Source organism: Anser brachyrhynchus, assembly GCF_964034855.1.
Source record: "Anser brachyrhynchus genome assembly, chromosome: 17".
Lineage (NCBI taxonomy): Eukaryota > Metazoa > Chordata > Aves > Anseriformes > Anatidae > Anser > Anser brachyrhynchus.
In genome coordinates this window covers 7,427,331-7,446,279 of record NC_137710.1, presented here as the reverse complement: position 1 = coordinate 7,446,279, position 18,949 = coordinate 7,427,331, and the positions used below count along the sequence as shown (strand labels likewise).

Sequence of the window (18,949 nt, the reverse complement as noted above, 5' to 3'; positions counted from 1 at the left end):
ATGTTCAGGCTCAGAGCAACTACTTGTGACTGCACTAATGAGACAGGCATGCTGGTTTTGTACTGCACATACACAGCACAAATTTCATTTAGCAAGCATCTTGGCTGCGCTGTAAACCCATCTCTGCTTAATTTGTGTTTGCACACATTTGGACTGAAAATTAAAATTAATAGAAAGCTAAAATAAATAGAGGAACTCCTGCTGCTCTGAGTGAATGTTCGAGAAAGTGAAGAGCGTAAACTTCATTCCCCCATGAACCAAGCAGAGGGTTTGCAGATTCCCAGTGGCTAAGCAGCCATGTCAGACACCGCGCATTGACTCGAGCAGGGGGAGATGAGGAGGGGCGCAGGGAAGGGAGGAATTTCCTCCATTCATCAGGCAGTCTTCCCCTCTCAGTGCAGAGTGGGGACTAATGCACGTAAATCCCTGCTTCATCAAGGAGTGAATAGACCTTTTGTTGCAGTCTATTACAGTTATAAAGATTCTGGCCACGCTTCCCTTACCACCACCGTCCCCTGCACCAAAAAGAAAGGTAGAGCTTAAAAACACGGCACAGATCAGGATTCAAAACACGCCAGAACAGCCCGGCTGCACCAAGAAGAAAAAAAAAAAAAACACAAAACTGCCAGCCCCCTTTTCAGGGCCTTCCGACACCACTTTTGAGAAGTTTTGCTCAGGCAGCTGACAGCCAGTTTTCGTCTTCTGCTGCAGATGTGCGGCTTTCCTGCACAATGGGCGCCTGCAGCCCTGGCTCTCCTCCAGGTCCCACTGTGTGACAGTAACAAAAGGCGAAGCTGGAAGCCCTCAGCTACAGCGCAGCTCTAAATGATTTAGTGACCACGGCATCCAGACCTTGGCAGCAGCTGCTGCTTTAAAGGGACATTACTCGAGGAGTCAGCAAAGCACAGAGGCAGCCTTTTTTCACCCCAGATTTGGACGGTGCTTTCAGAACGAAATGGGCCTGGTCTCCGGAAAGACCAAGCGCAGAGAGGAGGGAGGTGGGAGAGCACAGGGACTGTCCTCAGCAGCTGGGGGTGCAATAGCTCAAGGCCCAGCACACCTCCGTTTGAGGATCCTCCACGTACAAATTCCAAAGCACTCCACCAGCACTGATCACTGCAACCACCATGGCCGTGTGCTATTTCCACTTTATAGCTAGAAAAACAAAGCGTTGAGACTAAAGTAGCTGCAAGAGACCAGGACAACAAGCCCAGGAGGACGTTACAGGGCCATTTTTTCTCCCAAGTGGGTGGAGAAATTACCTGCTCACGCTATTGCTTCCTTTTCTTCAGTGCTCAGCTGAACAACCCCACAACGCTACAAAAGGGCCGTGGCAGAGAATTTTACACTGAACCCTCTTGAGCTTGTGACGGGGAGATGTGGATGAGCACCAGCACGCTCAGCACAAGCCACCAACACACACCATACTTCAGGCATCCTGCTCTTGGAGAAGCACGCTGTCACTCCCCTGCTGAACTCCCCAGGAGGTTTTGAGCACCTATTCCAGAACGCTGTTGGCTAGGAGAGCTGGGTTGGTTTTACACAGCGCAGGACCTAAACCAATCCACAAATCCCTTCAAACCCCACGGGACATTTTACTTCCTCTCCAAGCTGCAGAATAGCTGAACTTCTGCTACAAAACCTCTCACACGCACCAGAGGACTAACAAGCCAAGCTGGTGCAACCTTCCAAAGAAAACAGTGAAACAAGGAGTGCCTTTGCTCAGCATTCACGTCCTCCTGCCCATCATTTCTTTTCCCCCTTCCAGTAACACGCAGGGTTGGGCCCTGACACAGAACGGGTGCTGGTTTCGCTCTGCAGACAGCACATGTCCTGTGACCTCCTTTCTTTGAAGCCTCCTGCAGCTGCCCCGGGTACTGTCAGGCTACGCTCACAACGAAGGGCTGCATCACAGCTCCTCACCTCTGCCGGTGGTGCTCCAACAAGAGGTGACCGCGGCTCCCTCCCAAAGCAGGGCTCCCCTGCTTTGCACCTCCACGGTCTGTACCCTAAGCGCTGCCTCTGGGAACCCTGCGGGCAAACGGAAGGCAAGTGATTGACCAAAAAAATCACCAAGTGCCTGGTTGCAAGGAGAAATCAGCAGCCAGCTGTGCTACACTGCACCAATAACTTAGTGCAAGAAATAAACATGTCAATTCAAGCAAAAAAAAAAAGATTTACATGAACAGTAACTCCAGTGCAGCAAATACTCAGAATAATTTCTGTCAACAGAGCACTAATTAAGACAGATAAACACTCGTTTCGCTAATCTTCCTCCTCCTCCCGCCAAAGTAATTTAGTTGCCCACAGGGAAAAACGTACAAGAGTGATAAAAAAAAGACGTATCAAAAAGGTGTGAGGGCTTCTGTCTGCCACAGGCAGGTAACGCTGCACGGCTGGAGCTCTGCTGGAAGGGAAAAAGTACAATTTTATACTTCTCTGTGGAGTCTGACAGCAATTTAAAGAGGGCATTTTAAAGCCATCCTTGACCACCTGCAGTCAAGTGGTCATTAAAAAAGCACTGTAATCAAAGCATCCACTAAGTGCTGAGAAACACTATTAATCCACTAAGCAGCCCTGCTCCATCCGTTCACTCCGCAGCCATCCCGAGCAAGTAAAACAAAGCCCCGCTCACTCAGTTGGATCATCAGCTCCTGTCTGAGCGGTGACAGCAAGGGGACAAGGCACGGCAGTGGTGGCACCACTGTGTTAACCCACGGCCAGCAGCACATTAAGCCAGGATGGCTCATCGTGGTTATGGACCTTTGGCCTGCTGCCGTGCTCCAGATTTCGGGTTTGCCTCCTGCAATAGCGAGGCATGAAGAGGGTTCAGGTCTGCCTCTGAGCTCTGGCAATTTTCAGTCCGCTCTGTTGAAGTGGTGCCTTTTTCAATGACTTTAATAAGCAGGGAAGGGAAACGAGCGGAGCTGTTACATGTCCTGTTAGGCCTTTCCTGCTCAAACACTGGGGAGAACCGAAAATGCCTTTGGGAAACATATGGTTTGAACAAGTAGGGGCAGTGAGTGCTCTGCTCCACCAGCATGCTGCTACACACAAGGAGACATCAGTGAGAGGCGGGCAGCACAGTAGCAAATCTGGTACCAGGAAATGTTGTGTAATGTCAAACACACAGAACAAAAGAATGATTTCCTACTCCCCCAATGGAATATGTCACATCTAGCCTCATAGCGTGCTCTAAAACACAGCTGCTGCCTGCTCAGCTCAAACAACATAAACTTGGTAGGAACTGGAGGCAATTTCTTCCACCTCGCCGAAACCAAGCTCAGGTAAATCAGAACGGCTCGCCCGGGTTCCTGTAGCACCCAGCTGCAAATCACAAGGCAGTACCTCTTCCAGACTCCTGCTCACCAGAAGCATCAGGAATTTAAACAGCAAAAGCTGAAATGGGGGGCAGGAGAGAAAGAGAGGGATTCACAGCGTTTGTTAGGCAGTAATTTGTCTTTTAGCAGTCCTGGATGCGGTGCTGAGTGACCACTTCAAGAGGGTGCTCCCCTACGCTGGAGAAGCACTGACCCTTAGGAACAGGGCAAGAAATGGAGCAATGAAAAAATAAACAACCAGGAGGGCTGCGGAAGGTTTCTAGGTACCTACACAGGATAAAGAGCAATTCCTCCTTGCTAAAGGAAACCATCTGTCTGTTACACAGGAGCCTGTGACTTCAGGCCTGGGTGAGCCAGGCACCCCGGCCAGCCTGATGCTCTTACGCAGAAGTATTTTCAGCAGCACTTTCAGCAGCGTTGCTCCCTGCAGAGCACAGACCAGATCTCCCAGTCGTTTAAATGAGCTTGGGCTGTGCCAGGAAACATCACGGGCCCATTCAGGCCAGGGATGCTGCTGCCCTGCCACGAGCCACCACCACTAGTGACGGGTGGCAGAAACAGCATGGCAATTGCTGGGAGTCTGCACAACACGGGACAAGAGGCAGGTTTACCTCGGATAATTTCACAGCATTCTCTCTCTCTGTCTCCATTTCCCGGTAGTTTCCCAGGTCCGTTTTGTTACGCTGTGCAAGCGTTACGTGCCTGTGATCATGGTGACAAGACGCACCGCGATGCTGGTGCAGCTGAGCGCAGCAGGCTCGCATAAACAGGCGGACAGGCCGGCATTGTTCTCAGTCCTCAGCACTCGAGTCCGGCCAACGCAGAGAGGAAAATGGGGTTTTCCAGGGACAGAGGCCTGGGTGCCAGGTATCCCACGTATTGCCACTGACCAGTAACATGACAGGAGGCAAGCCGGCAGCTGCTCTGCACAGCGTTTACCCTTGCTTTGCCAATGCAAAGCTGATCCTGAGCTCCTTCGTGTTTACCTGGAGAAAGGTGGGAAAGGCTTATTTCAAAAGGCTCTGAGCTCTTTGAAAGGACCACGCCAGTTCCTGCCACACAACATTACCCATCTCTCAGACTTGTAGCATTTGCTAGGATCCCAGACTGACTGCCACAACTTAAACCCAACCTGAAACACATGCAGAGACTTTCAGCTCACCACCCACTCCCAGAGCTGAAAGGAGTGAGGACTCCAAAAGGTTGAACTGTAACAGGCAAATGTATTTTTAACAAATTCTGTTTCTATAAATATTACAAGGCTTTCTGCTCTTCGGAGGCTGCTCTGCTCCCAGTGCTGCTGACATTATGGTGACATTTAGGAGGCCTTCACATTGCCTTACTGCCTTTCGTATGCTGGTTTTGTTCAAGGGATCAGAGAGACACATGAAGACACAAGGGCTGCTTATTCAAACTCTGCTCACTCGCTGACCTGCTGCTCACGCGGGAGGCAGGAGCACAAAGGGGCTCTCCATGTCAAGTGTGCTGGCTGCCACCGTCTCCGCCACTCTGGAATGCATATAAATGCAAAGGACACTAACCCCGAGGTGCCACCGACAAGGCGCAGGGGTGAAGGAACAGGGGATTCATTTCTGAAGCTGCACGAGGGCTTCAGGTAGTCCCAGCTGGTGCTGCACCCCGTCCACACACCCTGAAGCCTTTTCACTTATCGATTCCTGCATTCGCTCTTTCCCCTTCCCTTTTTTCAAAGCTCTTTTCCCACATCCCCTGCCATCCCCCTCCATTTCTTCCCTTCCTCATTCTCTCTCCGGAGACTGCTGCCAGCAGGGCTGCGAGGCTGGGTGCAACACGCATGGCACACGCATGGCCTCAGCCTCCACCCAGCTGCGCTCTGGGTCCTGTGCCTGCAACGCTCCTCTCTAAGTCACCCACTGCTGCCTTCCAGATCAACCTGCAGCATTTCTGTTCTAAAAAGTGGGGTGGGAATACATCAGGGCATGGCACATATAACAAAACAAAAACTTGATCCAAGAAGACCCCTACTTCAGAGAGAAACCACCACACCGCTTCGGATCTTTTAGATATTTCCTCTCCCGCGCTTTGCTAACACTGCAGCCCAGAAAACCACCCTGTCCACAAGCTAGGAAATAATTCCTACATACCTGAACGGGTGCCAAGTGACCAGATGAAGCAGTTACCAGGATCATATCTATATGTCAGCACTTTTTTTTTTTGATGCTGCAACTATCCAGTTAAAAATAGAGCAACAATAACTTCCTTAGTTATCTTCTGAACTCATCTGATCAGTTTACGCGTTCATTTCAGCTTAAGACTGCATGCCCTCCACATCACAAAACGAAATACCACACGCACACTGACCTGGCACCTCTGCTTACGTTGAACAGAAATTACTTAAGGTGCAGAATCCCTGCTCTCGCTTAAGCAGGTGTTTAATTTTAGGGATGGAAAGAGCTCCAAGCTAACACAACACGTCCAGAACTCGCTGACTGTATGCTCCTTGGACTGTGTTTTATTTTGTATAAATATCTAGCGTTGTTCTTAACAGGAAACTTCCACAGACTTTCTCCTCTTGCTACAGGATATGAGAGCCTTGACAATGGTTGTGTTACAGCTCCAATACTATTCTCCCATTGCAGAGGAGAAGAAAAACATAACGTGTCTCACTTCGGCTTGCACCAGCAAAAATGGTTTGAAGATTTGTTTGAACACTTCACAAGGAGACATCTTTGGCCTCATGTGCCATTTAACATAAGTATTGTCATGCTAAGAGGACTGCGATTCACAGGAACTGCACACTTGAATAGGATCATTCTGCAAAAATCTCAGTTTACCCAAGAAAATTGCCCATCGTGTTTTGTAATTCAATGGAAACGCAGAGCACAACAACTGTAGTTATTTAACCTTTCATCAAAAAATGTGAATATCTGATAATAATAAGTACAATCTATAAAGGCTTCAAGTCAACACTTTTTATAAGCAGATTTGTACGGTAATAAATTTTCCATGACTTAACGATCAGCTTTGCCTAGGAAAGCCAATGTTGTAATTCCCAATTGATTGTAGATGTTAATCTTGCAAGACTCTTGTTCTTATGCTGTGATTTATTAGCTGAATTAATGACAGATTGCACTGTTTCAAACAAGCTGCTGTTTTACACAATAACCCAGGAAGATCTGCCCAACTGAGTCACCGCGAGGATGGGAGGAGGGCAGTGCGCAAGGTGAAACTGCTCCTGATACCTGAGCTAATTTGTCATATTGCCTTTGAAATGCAGCACTAATTGTTTAACAATTAACCCTGTGGCTGAACACCAGGAGAGCTGAATGGTAGCAGCTCTTCAGGCTCTCTGCAGAGTTTGGGACTCACATCCAGGCTGTGTAATTCATTTACATCGAGACATTCTGCTTTCTCGTGGAGAATAACATAAGATTATCCACACACCCCCATACAGACACACTTACTCCCTTGGGTTGAAGGACAGAAAAAAATTTCCATGCACTTTCTGTATGTATTTATGTGCCTAGAAAAGGAAAACTGCAGAACAAGGACAGATCTGATTCCCCAGGCCTTATCTCCTTGCTACCACAAAGCAAGTGCCATTACGTGCAATAAAAGTTACAACCTTCACTCCAGATTATTCATTCTCTACCTCTTCAGCAACATTTCTGGTGTGGGAGAGTGTGTGCTCTAACATGCTCTAACAGTGCAGTAAAATAGAGAGCCAACATTGTAGTGGAAACAATGACAGCTCCTCGGTTAGTCCTAGTCTGCAGGTTTTATGAATCGCAATGCTGTAATAAACGCAGACCTTTTCCTGTCAACTCTGCCACTGAGACACAACGCAGGAGCTGTGAATTTTGGAGTGGGGGAAACAATCACAGGACAAGTACTGAGTGATTTAAGTCTGATGCAGCAGCCCCTGTTCTACAGTAAACGGCTCCCCCCTTCATTTACTTTTTAAAGGCTTGTCTCTGAAGGGATCCCTCTGTTTTGAAGTGAATTTGGACTTGCTTCTGCTCCTCCTCACAAGTGCTTCAGTGATGGGGTGTCCTTGTTACCAGGTCCCACAGACCACCACTTGCAGCTCCAGAGCCTCGCTCGCAGGGGCACAGCTCTTCCCTGCAACTCCCTAGCAAGCTGGTAGGACTTCAGAGGTGAGCATGGACTTAAAAATAAATAAATAAAACCAAATCAAGGAAGCCAAGCGACGGAGCCTTGCATGGCTGCCTCTGAACAGGTGTAATTCACAGTCACCTCGGAAGAGTCGCCCCGAATCCCTGGGACCACTGCTGTGATCGGTTATTAAAAACTGGCCCCAGCCATCTGCTGGTGGTCAAGCTCCATGGTGTGGCAATCAATTACAGCTGTTATCTTGTCCTAGCTTTGACAGATGTTCCTCTTTCATTGTACAGTAATTACTAGTTAGCTGCAAGCAGGCTTCACACTTTAATTGTGGCGCTAATTTGAGACAAAGAGAGGAAAAAAAATATGGAGAGACAGACAGGGAAAGGCACAGCTGTGGCAACTGGAACACCCATGCATTGAACTTTTCTTTACAACCCGTAGGTGAAGGCAACCAGTTACCCCAATGAGAGCTTCTTACAAAGCGACAGTTGAGCACCATCCAACCACATCATGGCCTGCAGTCCTTGTTCCTGTCGGGGGGAAAGGGACACCTTCCTTTGCCCTGTCAGACAGGCTACACTAAAGTACCTGCCAGCCTTCTGGCAGCGTGTGGCTTCACGCTGCCACGTAGCGTGGTGCCAGCTGCATCACAGCCCTGAAATCTGCACAGATAAAGGTGGCGGGGGGGAGGCTGGGTTTTTCTAAACCTTCTCAGAGACCAAGCAACCTACATAAATTGTAACACGGAGGAACTACTGTAGCAAAACACATGAGCAAATGCACTACATCTCAATGGAGCAGGGATCAGGCAGCACCTGCTCCGCAACCTGCTGCTTAGCAGAAAAATAGTCTGCTCGTCGGAGCAACTCTGCAGCGAGCCCTGCTCCCAGACATCCAAACCTGCATTAGCTCTTTGGTTTTTGATTTAACTCATAATGGATGTATTTCTCCTGTTGAATAGGTATTGAACCTTTCAGTAGCACTTAGGCTGCGGCTGGGTGATGTGATGGGTTTGGCACTAACAGCGGCTTGCAGCACCTCCTGCCAGACTCTCCCTTCCCTCCGCTGCCCACCCCATGCCCAGCCTCGTGCCACTGCATGCTCCCTGCTGCAAGTTGCAGCAGCACAACTATTTCCATATCCATTCTGATCAGGAAATGAAGAATGGCAGAAGAAATCAACACGCCAAAAAAAAAAAAATAATCTCGGGGGGAAAACAGAATCTTGTGCTGGCACAACTGACACCAGGGTTTCACAAAAGAGCCCGCTGCCACCCAAGGATTAGCCAATTGCCTCAACTGGCAAAGGGGAGGGAAGCAGACAACCCACACCAGTGTGGGACAGCTCAGCCATCTTAGAAACCTTACACGGGTACGGCGCGTCACGTGCGTGGGAGTGAGAAACACAAAACCGCTCATACCGGTATTACTGAGAAGTGCCTACCGGCGGGACGTGCCCCCGCTTCCATTGCACACACTCAACTGCAGGCATCTGGGCAGGAGCTCAGATTTCTGGTGGGCTCACATCCACTGATTTCTTTTTTCCTGTCCAGAAACTTATTTCTTCTACATGCTCTCAGATTTTACGTTTTAATTGCACTCTGCTGACCTTTTTATTATTTTATTTTTCTGTCATGATCTCAAATGGTGTTTGTTGATTTTGTCTTTTATTATTACTCTGTTGTTGGGAGCACTTTGAAATCAAATTGTTGGAAAAATGTTTGAGGTTTCGGTGTTCGTTGAGCAAACCACCCAGCTCCTGCTGATAATGGCAGCACAAGTTAACTGTCTGGGATCACCACACAGCAGCTGTCAAAGGGAAAGTGGGGGGGGGAATGACACAAAGCCGCACATTTTTAACATGCTTCTAGCATTGCATCTAGCAGAAGTAGTGGTTTTATAGAAGCAGAACTATGTGGTTCATTGACCAATGATCTCAGATGGCTTCTCTGCAGGAACTGACATTTATCTGGATTACCACTTTTTGAAAAGGGTCTTTGGGACAGTGCTGTAAACTTCTGTCAGAGAGCAGAAAAAATGAGAAAAGCAAGCTGACCAAATCCTTCCAGGGTCTACCTGACAAAGTCAGTGACTGACAATAATATTAAGCAGCATAACCGTCACCTGGAAAGCAGACAGTCTGCTTACCAACTGATGAAACTACTTGACTTCTAGGTGTCCTACAGGCAAGCTGTTCTTTCCATTCGTTTCAGTGCAGCAGGCCTCCTCTTCAGAGAGACTCTCAAGAGATTTTTACGAGGCATGTTCCCTATCATCTGAAGTTCTGGATGACATCCCCCACGGTATCTTGCCAAAGATGAGCAAATACCATTTTTAAATCTCTGAATAACTAGAGAGATCATTTGACCATGATCCCACTAAGACTTTTCCTGGAAATATTTCCTGCCATGATGTGTTAGCCAAGCAGCCAGCCATCGTCCCACAGCCCCAAGGAGTGCCATTTTTCTCAAGGATACCACACCTGTACAGCAGGCAATAGAAATTAAACCCAGCGCTGCCCCCCGCTAAAAAGAAAGCCAAATTTCCCCCAGGGAGTGGATCTCTGGAATAAGAAGGTGCCGACCTCTGATCTCTGCCTCCACCAGAAGAGGACTTGCTAAATGCAAGGCAATCTCTCAACTGTCGTCAATGCTAAACAGGCAATTACTATGCTGATTGATTGATTACATTTCCCTGTCTAAATTATATCAGGAAAGAGGCAAATCACTCTAAAACGAGAAAATCACAGCCTGAATTCAAGCAGAAGTGCAGAGGACGGTTTTTACCAATATGAATCACAAACAGGTGGAACGGAGTCGAACTGAGGCCCTAAGCGAACAGTCCCAAAAGAAGAACGATGGCTAAATTGCTCCACAGCCTCTCTGACCAAGGAAAGGCAGGGCAGGGATTTGCAAATCAGCCATGATCACATCAGGCCATAACCTTTTGTGTGAAATTACCACGGGGGCAGAAGGGGTCAGGGAAGAGAACCACATGTCTCCAGAGACTGAGGATCCCAAAGTGCCACACAAGCGTATGCATTTCCAGTACACGCCACAAAAGCAGTACCATTCCAACAGAAACAACACATCCTTTTGCTTTTTATTCCCTCCCCCCACACACACACTTTGTACCAGCTGACTTGAGCCTCCTTATTGTACTTTTGTTTGCAGCGACAATTTCTTAGTGCCCTCAGTCTGCAGCTGGCAGCATGCAGACATTTGCTGCAGATATGACAGAGATGGCTTGCAACCTGCTTCATTTCACAAAGCATCTGACTTATCCGCAGCAGCGTGGCTTGCCAAACTCACAAAGGGCCCTACAAACTACCCTGCTGCTATTCTCTAACAGGCGCTGAGGCTGCCTGGCTCAGTGTTTTCAGCAGCTCTGTCACAGCATTTACCTGCAGCCTGGATGTCCCCTGCCTGGCTGGGTCATGGGCTTTGTCCCCAGCTTCTGCTTCTACCTGCCTGTTTCCTTGTACGCTCTGCTGCTTTTTTAGGCCTTCACGTCCCAGCACTGCCTTTCTCCACTCCTGCAGGCCCATCTATGCTCCAAGTTTTCCAGTTTTATCTCCAAATACAACTGTTAGTTTTTCCTCACACACTCCCTGTGCATCCCAGCCATCGCCTCCAACTCACCTCTTGCCGCTCTCCTCCCCAGACACTCGTTGCAGCCCCTGTCCTGTGTGCCCCACGGCTGGCACAAGAGCCCCAAACTCGGGGTGTTTCCAGGACAAACAGCAGCGGGTTCCAGGAAGCAGCACCGACGCGTTCACAATGGCCACCATTATGTGCACTCGGGCACCTGAAGCCGCAAGGCCCCGCTGCCACTCCGACCCCAGTTTCCTCAGGCTGAGAGGCCGCAGGCCTCAGTTTCACTCTGGACACTCAGTTCTCGTTGCGGGCTCCCTCACTCACACCAGGGATTTCCATCACAGCTGCCTCACCACAGGGCACCGCCATTTCCACTCGCCCAGCCCCCGGCACCTCAGGGCACCACCACCGGCAACGAAGGCCTCAGCTCCACAAGGAGTGTCTCTGGGGGGAGGAAGGGGGGGCGGATGAAGCCCAGCTGCCAAAGCTTTTAATTCCTTCTCACAGAATCAGGGCTGAAATGTTTGAAATAATTTCTTAACAAAAACAAAAAGGGCGGCTGAAAAGAATAACATTATGACAGCTGCTGGGAAAGCCACCAGTGGGTGAAACCTGGTCTCTGCGTTGATCCCCAGCCGCTGTGTACAGGAAGGAAGGGATTTTTATATCCTGAGCTACAGTCTGCGCTTTTATTTACTTTCCCCTTTCTCCCAAAGCAACCCTGGCTCACGCTTGCTGCTCTCCTCTTTAGGATGCCTTCCACAAGCTGGAAAGGAGACGAACTCAGCAGAGGCCACACTACGTTTGAATTTTGGCTGTGACGGTCTGGTGCCAACCTGTACGGGCTCTGGCAGCAAACATGAGCCAGGTACTCTACTTAAACACCTTAAAGCATTCCTGCCTTAACTAATACCCGAATGGGATGTTTGGCTGGATCAGATTGTGACATGAACAAATCATGCTATCCACAGGAAGGCATTTCTTCAGAAATATTTACCCTCTTCTCAAGGCCAAAGGCTTTGCCACTGTTATACTTCAGGACAGAATCACTTGCTGTAAGCATGCTCCTAAACAAAGTTTCCCTACAGAAGAGAAAACCAGCCTGTACAGTCATTATAAGAAATTAAACAAATATTCAAATGATATTAAATTTAATTATGTATACTTAATGACAGGCATGTGCTTTTTAAAGAACAGATGTTATGCAGATGTGGTCCAAGGTAAAGATGACAACAAAAGCTCTCTCTGTTCTTAAGAAAATGCTCTTATGGAGCACACAAATGTCTTTAACCAGCCATCACTCATATTTTATTCCTCAGCTGTGTATAGCAAACATCCCTTCCTTCTCTGCTAAATACACACCAGTTAGTTTCTGTTGGTTTTTGTTTGGTTTTGTGGCAGAGAAGGTAGTACAGGTGTTTATTTTTGAAACATAGAGCAGGCACTAAAAGATCATCAAAGGGTTTCCTGATCATCCCCACTGCTGCAGCTGCCTCTTAGGCTATTCCACAAGCTTCTCCTACCTCACCACCTCCTAGCTTTTGTGCAGAAAAAGCAGAACGTGTCAGAAATCTCTGTCCTGCCTTGCATTTCCCCTTGGTCAAATATTTTTCAGGAAGTAGTTGATCTGGCCTGCAGGATATGAAAACCAAGGTCAACCACATCACTAGATGGCTGGTAAGAAATGAAAATAATAGCACGTCTGAAGGGAGGCCAAGAAAATTAATTTGAAGAGGAAGTTATTTAAGACAAAGTTGTGCAAAATAGAAAAAATATTGCTATTCCATTTCACAAGGTTCTTGTCAGAATCAATGATATTGTGACACTAAAATACACAGCAACAAGTGACATACACATACTTAATAACCATACTGTTGCATGTGATAATTGCTTTTATTCTACAGTCAGTGGCTACATTTCCAGATCCTTTGATTTCCATCCAAAACAAAAACCTAGCTTGCTCTTGTGCATGAATACTGGAAGCCAACATGAAAATACTCCAACATGCAGAACAAGAACTTGTAAGGATATGCCAGCAAAAAGTAACTCTGTGTGATCTTACACATTATGGACACGATGCTTGCATTTTTTTCATGCACAGGAGCACAGGGTCACTTTATGAATCATGAGAGAAGTAGAAAGAGGAGAAAATATTGGGGAAAAAGTACCTTAGAAATTTGTAGTTTAAAAAATGGAATTGAGAAATATTGTAACATTTTAACTTGCATTTGGCAAGATCAAATTTCATTGCAATTTATAGCAGCTTTGAAGAGTACATTGGGAAAAACCAGAGCCAACCGCCAGCAGGTGAAGAGAAGCAAAAAGAACCTGTGAGGACTGCACCTCTCCGCACTGCATCACCAGCCTTCTCTGCCTCCTCGCTGTTTGTGTTCCCTGCTCTGTTTGACTTAATTAACTGCAGGACACACACACTAATCATGCGGGGGCTCCCTCCCACCTCCCCATCCTCTCTCCAAGCCACCCAGACACACTCCTAAGGAGCAGGCAGCACCACGTACGAAAAGCACGCTGGAAGGTGAGTGGGAAGGAGCTCCATCTCTGCTCGTCTCCCACCCCAAACAGAACAAGTCTCTCGCCAGACCCTGGCTGAAATTTGGCACCTTTGCCTCTCTGCACGCAGTGCAGATGGCAGGATAGACGTGCCTGCTGGTGCAGGAAAGCTGTGCCAGCTCTCAGGAGGGGGCGGAGAGGGAAGGCATTAGCAGAGAAGGGTCACCACAATTAGTGCTTCCTTCATCTCTTGCCTCTTTTCCAGAGACTGATGGAAAGATTTGGGAGGGGGGGTGTCTCACTACTGGATGTCACCAAAAATCTCTCTTTTCCCCACAGACTGTGGCCTGATTGAATATTTTTTTCCTTCTCTGAACAGCTGCTTATGTACCATTTGTTTCCCTGTCCATTCCTGTTGATTTAATTAACGCTCCTCTCAATATTCTCCAAGGAAACTAATGGCTCTGGTGGTCACTGTAAGGTGCCAAGTAATTTGCATGACCATTTCCAGTTAAGATTCCTTAGAATATTGGTGTCAGCTAGCCTTGTTTTACAACAAATTAGTTTAAGCACGTGAAAATGTTCAGTTACTAGGAAGCACAGACTAAATGTGCAACGAGAAAAAAGAAAATATCCTTCCCTCTACTCCTCCAACACCATCTGCACTGCATTCACTGCAGTTTTGCACCATACCTTTGTTCCACCAGAACCCAAATAAGGCTGCAGCAAAATAACTAGAAAAGCTCCACAGACTTTTCGTTTGTTTAGCCTTTGTAATGTCTGCCAGAGACGAACAGAAAGACCAGGCTTTGGTTTTGAGATATTAAAAGTCCTCCAGAGGCTGAAAATCATGCAAAGGAAAATTGGATTTTAAGGCACAATAAACACATCTTCGTGAAATACTAAAAACCTCACAAAATAAAAATAAATGTTCATGTAAACCAAACACCAGACATCACATGTCTCTTCATCCGTAGCCCTGCATGCCCGGGAGAAAAAACATATACAATATTGCAGAGTACAAGGACTGGGTTTTCAGGCAAGGCAGTTGCTATTTGTCCCTCCGTTCCCCAGGCCTTCTGGAAAAGAAGCTTATTCCTTCTCTCTCTCCCCCCGCCTCCCCCCCACACACACCTCAACAACTATTTCCCAGTCCCCATTCCACCCCCTTATCTGTTAAATGAAGAAAATGAAACCAACTCCTCAGCAAGCCTCCAGACCCAGGGACAAAACACACTGCACAAGACCCAGGTATTATCATAAAGAGTAAGCTTGCTTAAGGGCTCGAGGATTTTTTTTGTGTGGATATGGTCACATATCAAAAGCAGTCTTGAGAAAGCCCTATGCAGCACACATGCTGTGAATCTGTAAACTTTTTAGTGGCCATTTGCACATTTAAAAAAGCATGTTTTTAAAATCCTTGAAGATCAAAGCACATCAGAAGAGAGTTTTAGATAAAAGGCAAGATAACATAGTGCAGAGATCCCCAGAGTCAGCCCAGCGGTTTTCATGACATTTTAGTCGCATCTTTATTCCTCTCTCTCTCAAAAACCCCAAAGGTCAATTTATTTAAATTGGTCAAAGATCAGCTGGAAAGTGAAAAAGACTGAAAATAAATAGGAATTGACACAGTGCACCTGAAAGATACTTTTTCAGAGAAAATAGTTTTTCCTGTGTTTGGCAAGCACACTGTATACTTGGCACACTAAATACTACTTCAAATAGTAGTATAATAGAAGTCAGCTCAGTTGTGTCAGTGACCAGCCACTGCCAATGAACCTCACTTCCGTGACTGAATGTAAAATCGCTCACATGAAGTAGAATTCTCATCTTGTACAGGAACCTGAACATCCAGTAAGCACAGAAACAAAACATCCAAGGCCCTCATTAAATGGAAATACCTTCTAGCAAAATAATTCTCATCAACTGCAGACACGACAAATACATGCACAAATTCCAGCTACAATCATACAACCATGTAACTAGAGGCAAAGGCATTTCATTGTGTTCTGTAGTACTCCATACCCACCTAAGAGTAAGCACAATTCTCTTAAGTTTAATCAAAAAAGAAATGCATACAAAAGGGACACCAGAAGCTGCTGCTAAAAGCTTGCCCATAAGCCACACACGTTTCTGTTGTCCAAACAGTTTTGCACTATTATATTTTGTAAAATAATCATCCTGAAACAGAGGTTTGTATGAATTTTTTCTTGAGATACTGATTTTGATGAGCCAATTGATGGGACAGGGCTTGGGATGCTTGCAGGAGACAGGACTGTAAGGAAGCTGGAAGAGGGGTAGCGGTGGCTGTGGGATGAAGGACAACATGCCACCTCTAAAGCTACCAGGCACGGTGCAACCCCTCGCTGAGAAGCACTTGCAAGGACAGAGCATTCTCCCTTGCAAAGACAGACGATCCAAATCAAGTCATTAAGCCTTCACTTACCAAATTCTGAATAGCGGTCAAAATCTGGAGCTGGACCACAGTCAAGAGTGAAAAATGCCCCCTAGCTCATTAATGTACAACCCCACATTCAAATTCAAGATTTTATGGACAGCTACAAACAATCAGCCAGACAACATTACTGTGCATTAATCAAACCAGTGTTGATGCTTGACAGCAGCGAACACAAGATTTGTCTAATTTGTTTTCATAGAGAACACTGTCAATTTACCAACATTATTTTATTAAGCTCTTAAGAAAACTCTGAAGTTCCTTAGAAACCCAGACCTTCTGGTTCCTTAACAATTAACTTTGCTGCATTGTAAACAAAATAGCTACCTTAATCCAGTAAAATAGAGACAGACTCCTCACAATTTGAAACAAATTTGGCCAAGATACAAAAGAAAGCATCAGGAAAGTTCATACATACAAACCAAAAGCCAGAAACTGAATAGATATACCAGCTGAGGAGGTAGCGCGTTTAAGAAAGGTATTTTAGCACCAGATGGCTACTTGTTCCATTTTTAAATCTTACCTTTGGCCCTTTTACAATCAGGGACCCAATTTTCTGAAAATTCCTCCTATGAAGATCGGTTTCCTAAAATGTCACCTACATAAATCACTTGTGTTTATGAGCGCATCTGTTGTGGTCAATGGTCACTTCATAGTGCTGGGTAAGACTTTCAAAAGCCAGCAGCTGACGGTCCATTGAAAAGCTATTTAAATGGGGATGGGGAAAGCCTGACAAATGGTGGTAAGTAACACGGGGCTGTTTGTGCTATGTACAGCCTTGTAACGCACACGGCAGAGAAAGTGGGAGAGCGCGCTCTGTACAGTTTGCAAAATGTAATCCACTCTTTATCACCATCCATCTCCTGGCTGCTAGCCACCTTACATTTTGCTTTTTTATTGCAGTAAGTAATACTTAATTTTCACCAGATGTTCATTCATCGATACCCCCGGAGGTTGCTTCGAGCCCATTTGCTTCCCCCCAGCCTTTTCAGGCTGGTGAAGTCTACCAGCAGCTCTGAGATTCCTCTCAGCCTCTCCATAAATCCAAATACAGGACGGGTGACAAGACAACCAAGAGCGCCCATTCCTTTCGGAGGGTATGAAAGCGATGTGATTGCGCAGTCATCTAAGCTCCTAGAGCACTGGTTTCAGTTCGTAGCGTTCTGAGTACTTCTGAAAGAGTCTGCAAAAGGTAACTCCAAATATCACAAGCCCTTCATCAAGTACAGTTAAATTCACTTCACTGGGACTAGCACCTCAGTGATTACTTTTCACTTTATTTTTTTAAGGGAACTCAAGAAGAAAAATGTTGAAAGCCACTATTCAACAGCAAAAGAAGTTTCAGGAGGGCAGTTATGCAGCCCTATGGGAGAGACCATAAAACACAAGCCATATGAACCCTTTTCCTCTCTCTTTTGTTTAAAGGTAAAGTGGGTGAGCACATACTGTTTCTCTTGGAAGTAGGACCGATTGGCTCCGACTCTCCAAACATAAAATTACTGAGCTTGCTTGGGAAAGCTATGAAAGTTGTACGATTGCTTCAAATGCTTACAAGATGGCCAGGGTACTGCTCGCCAAGTGTGTGGGTCATGCGGAGCTTTTATTTGCTAATGAACATTGAGGGTGGGTTGGCCCTGGGAACAAAAACCTGAGCAACATCATAACTTGGCTCTGATAACTGCTAGGAACATGTATTGGAAATGCGTTAAAGAAGCCTTCCCCGAAGAAAGCTCCCTCTCATAGCAGCAGTTCAGGCAGGAGTTTTTTCCACTTACGGCCCCTTTGAAACTGGGGAATAGCGGGGTACTGGGGTGCAAGCGATTTAAGGACTCACCTCCCCTGCCATGCAGGCAAACCGGGATCTCTGCAGCCCCTGGGAGGCAGGGGATGCACAACAAAGCTCAGGGTCTCTCCCAGGCAGACACCAGCCATAACCTGGGCCATTCAGCTGCTCTGCCTACACTAAAACCTCCGCCTCGCTGCCTGGGCTGGAGGCACAGCAACCTGCCCCACTGCAGGCTGCCAGATCCCCGCAGCTGCACTGCTCAAGTCACACTTTTATCCTCCATCTCCCTTCACCGTCACTGTCTTCCCCCCTCGTTCAACCAGAGGTAGGGTTTTTGTTTGTTTTTCAAACTATGAGTTTGTTTAAACAAAGAGGCATGCTCGGTCCGTGATGTTCTTTCTTTTTTTCCCCACTCCCTCCCCTGCCCTTTTCCCAGCAGAAATCACGCTCACGCGCCGTGCTTGTTCCGCACCGAGGAACTTGCCCGGGCCCTGCTCAGCCCTCCCCAACGGGGCTCCGAACCACAGGTCTCACCCTGCCCCTTGCACTGCAGCTGAGGCTGAAGAAAGGAGGATCAAAGCAGCTGCGAATAAATAAGGCTAATAATAACGGTGGCGTTACGATCATTAATTATTAATACATTTCATTTCTAAACCACCGTGACAGTCTAGACCACCCGGCGAAAGATGAGCTACATCTGTTACACGCTCTCTCCTGTGAAAGCAGATTTAGAGGAGCTGGTGGATTTGTGAGGCTTCCGCGGTGCCAGCAGTCACAAAACGCCTCCCCTACCCACGGGTTAACAGCCCAGCGGCCAGGCAGGCGCCACAGATAGCGCGGGGCAGAGTCCACTGCATCGGAGAGCGTGCTGCAAAATGTGGTTTTTTGATTTATTTTTTTTTAGTGCTGTCTGAATTACGCGACGCAGTAATTCTGTAAGAATAAAAATTAAGGCTGGCGATGTCACTAGCACAGTTTCACCCAACTGCCACACACGCATGCATGCTGCTGTTGTAGTTTAAGAGCACTGGAAAATACACAAGTGTTATGTTTCAGAGCTTTAAAGTGCTACTATAAGCAGAATGGGCATACAGGTGACGAGGGGCAGAAGGTACCACGATGACAAGACCAACAATTTGAAGATTTAAGAGCAC

The 18,949-nt window shown here is 46.9% G+C and overlaps 1 protein-coding gene across 20 annotated transcripts in view; it reads right to left on the bottom strand.

The window, feature by feature from the left end:
- Positions 1-18,949, bottom strand: part of FBRSL1 (fibrosin like 1) — a 518,655-nt gene that overhangs the window by 428,507 nt on the left and 71,199 nt on the right. The window lies entirely within an intron of this gene.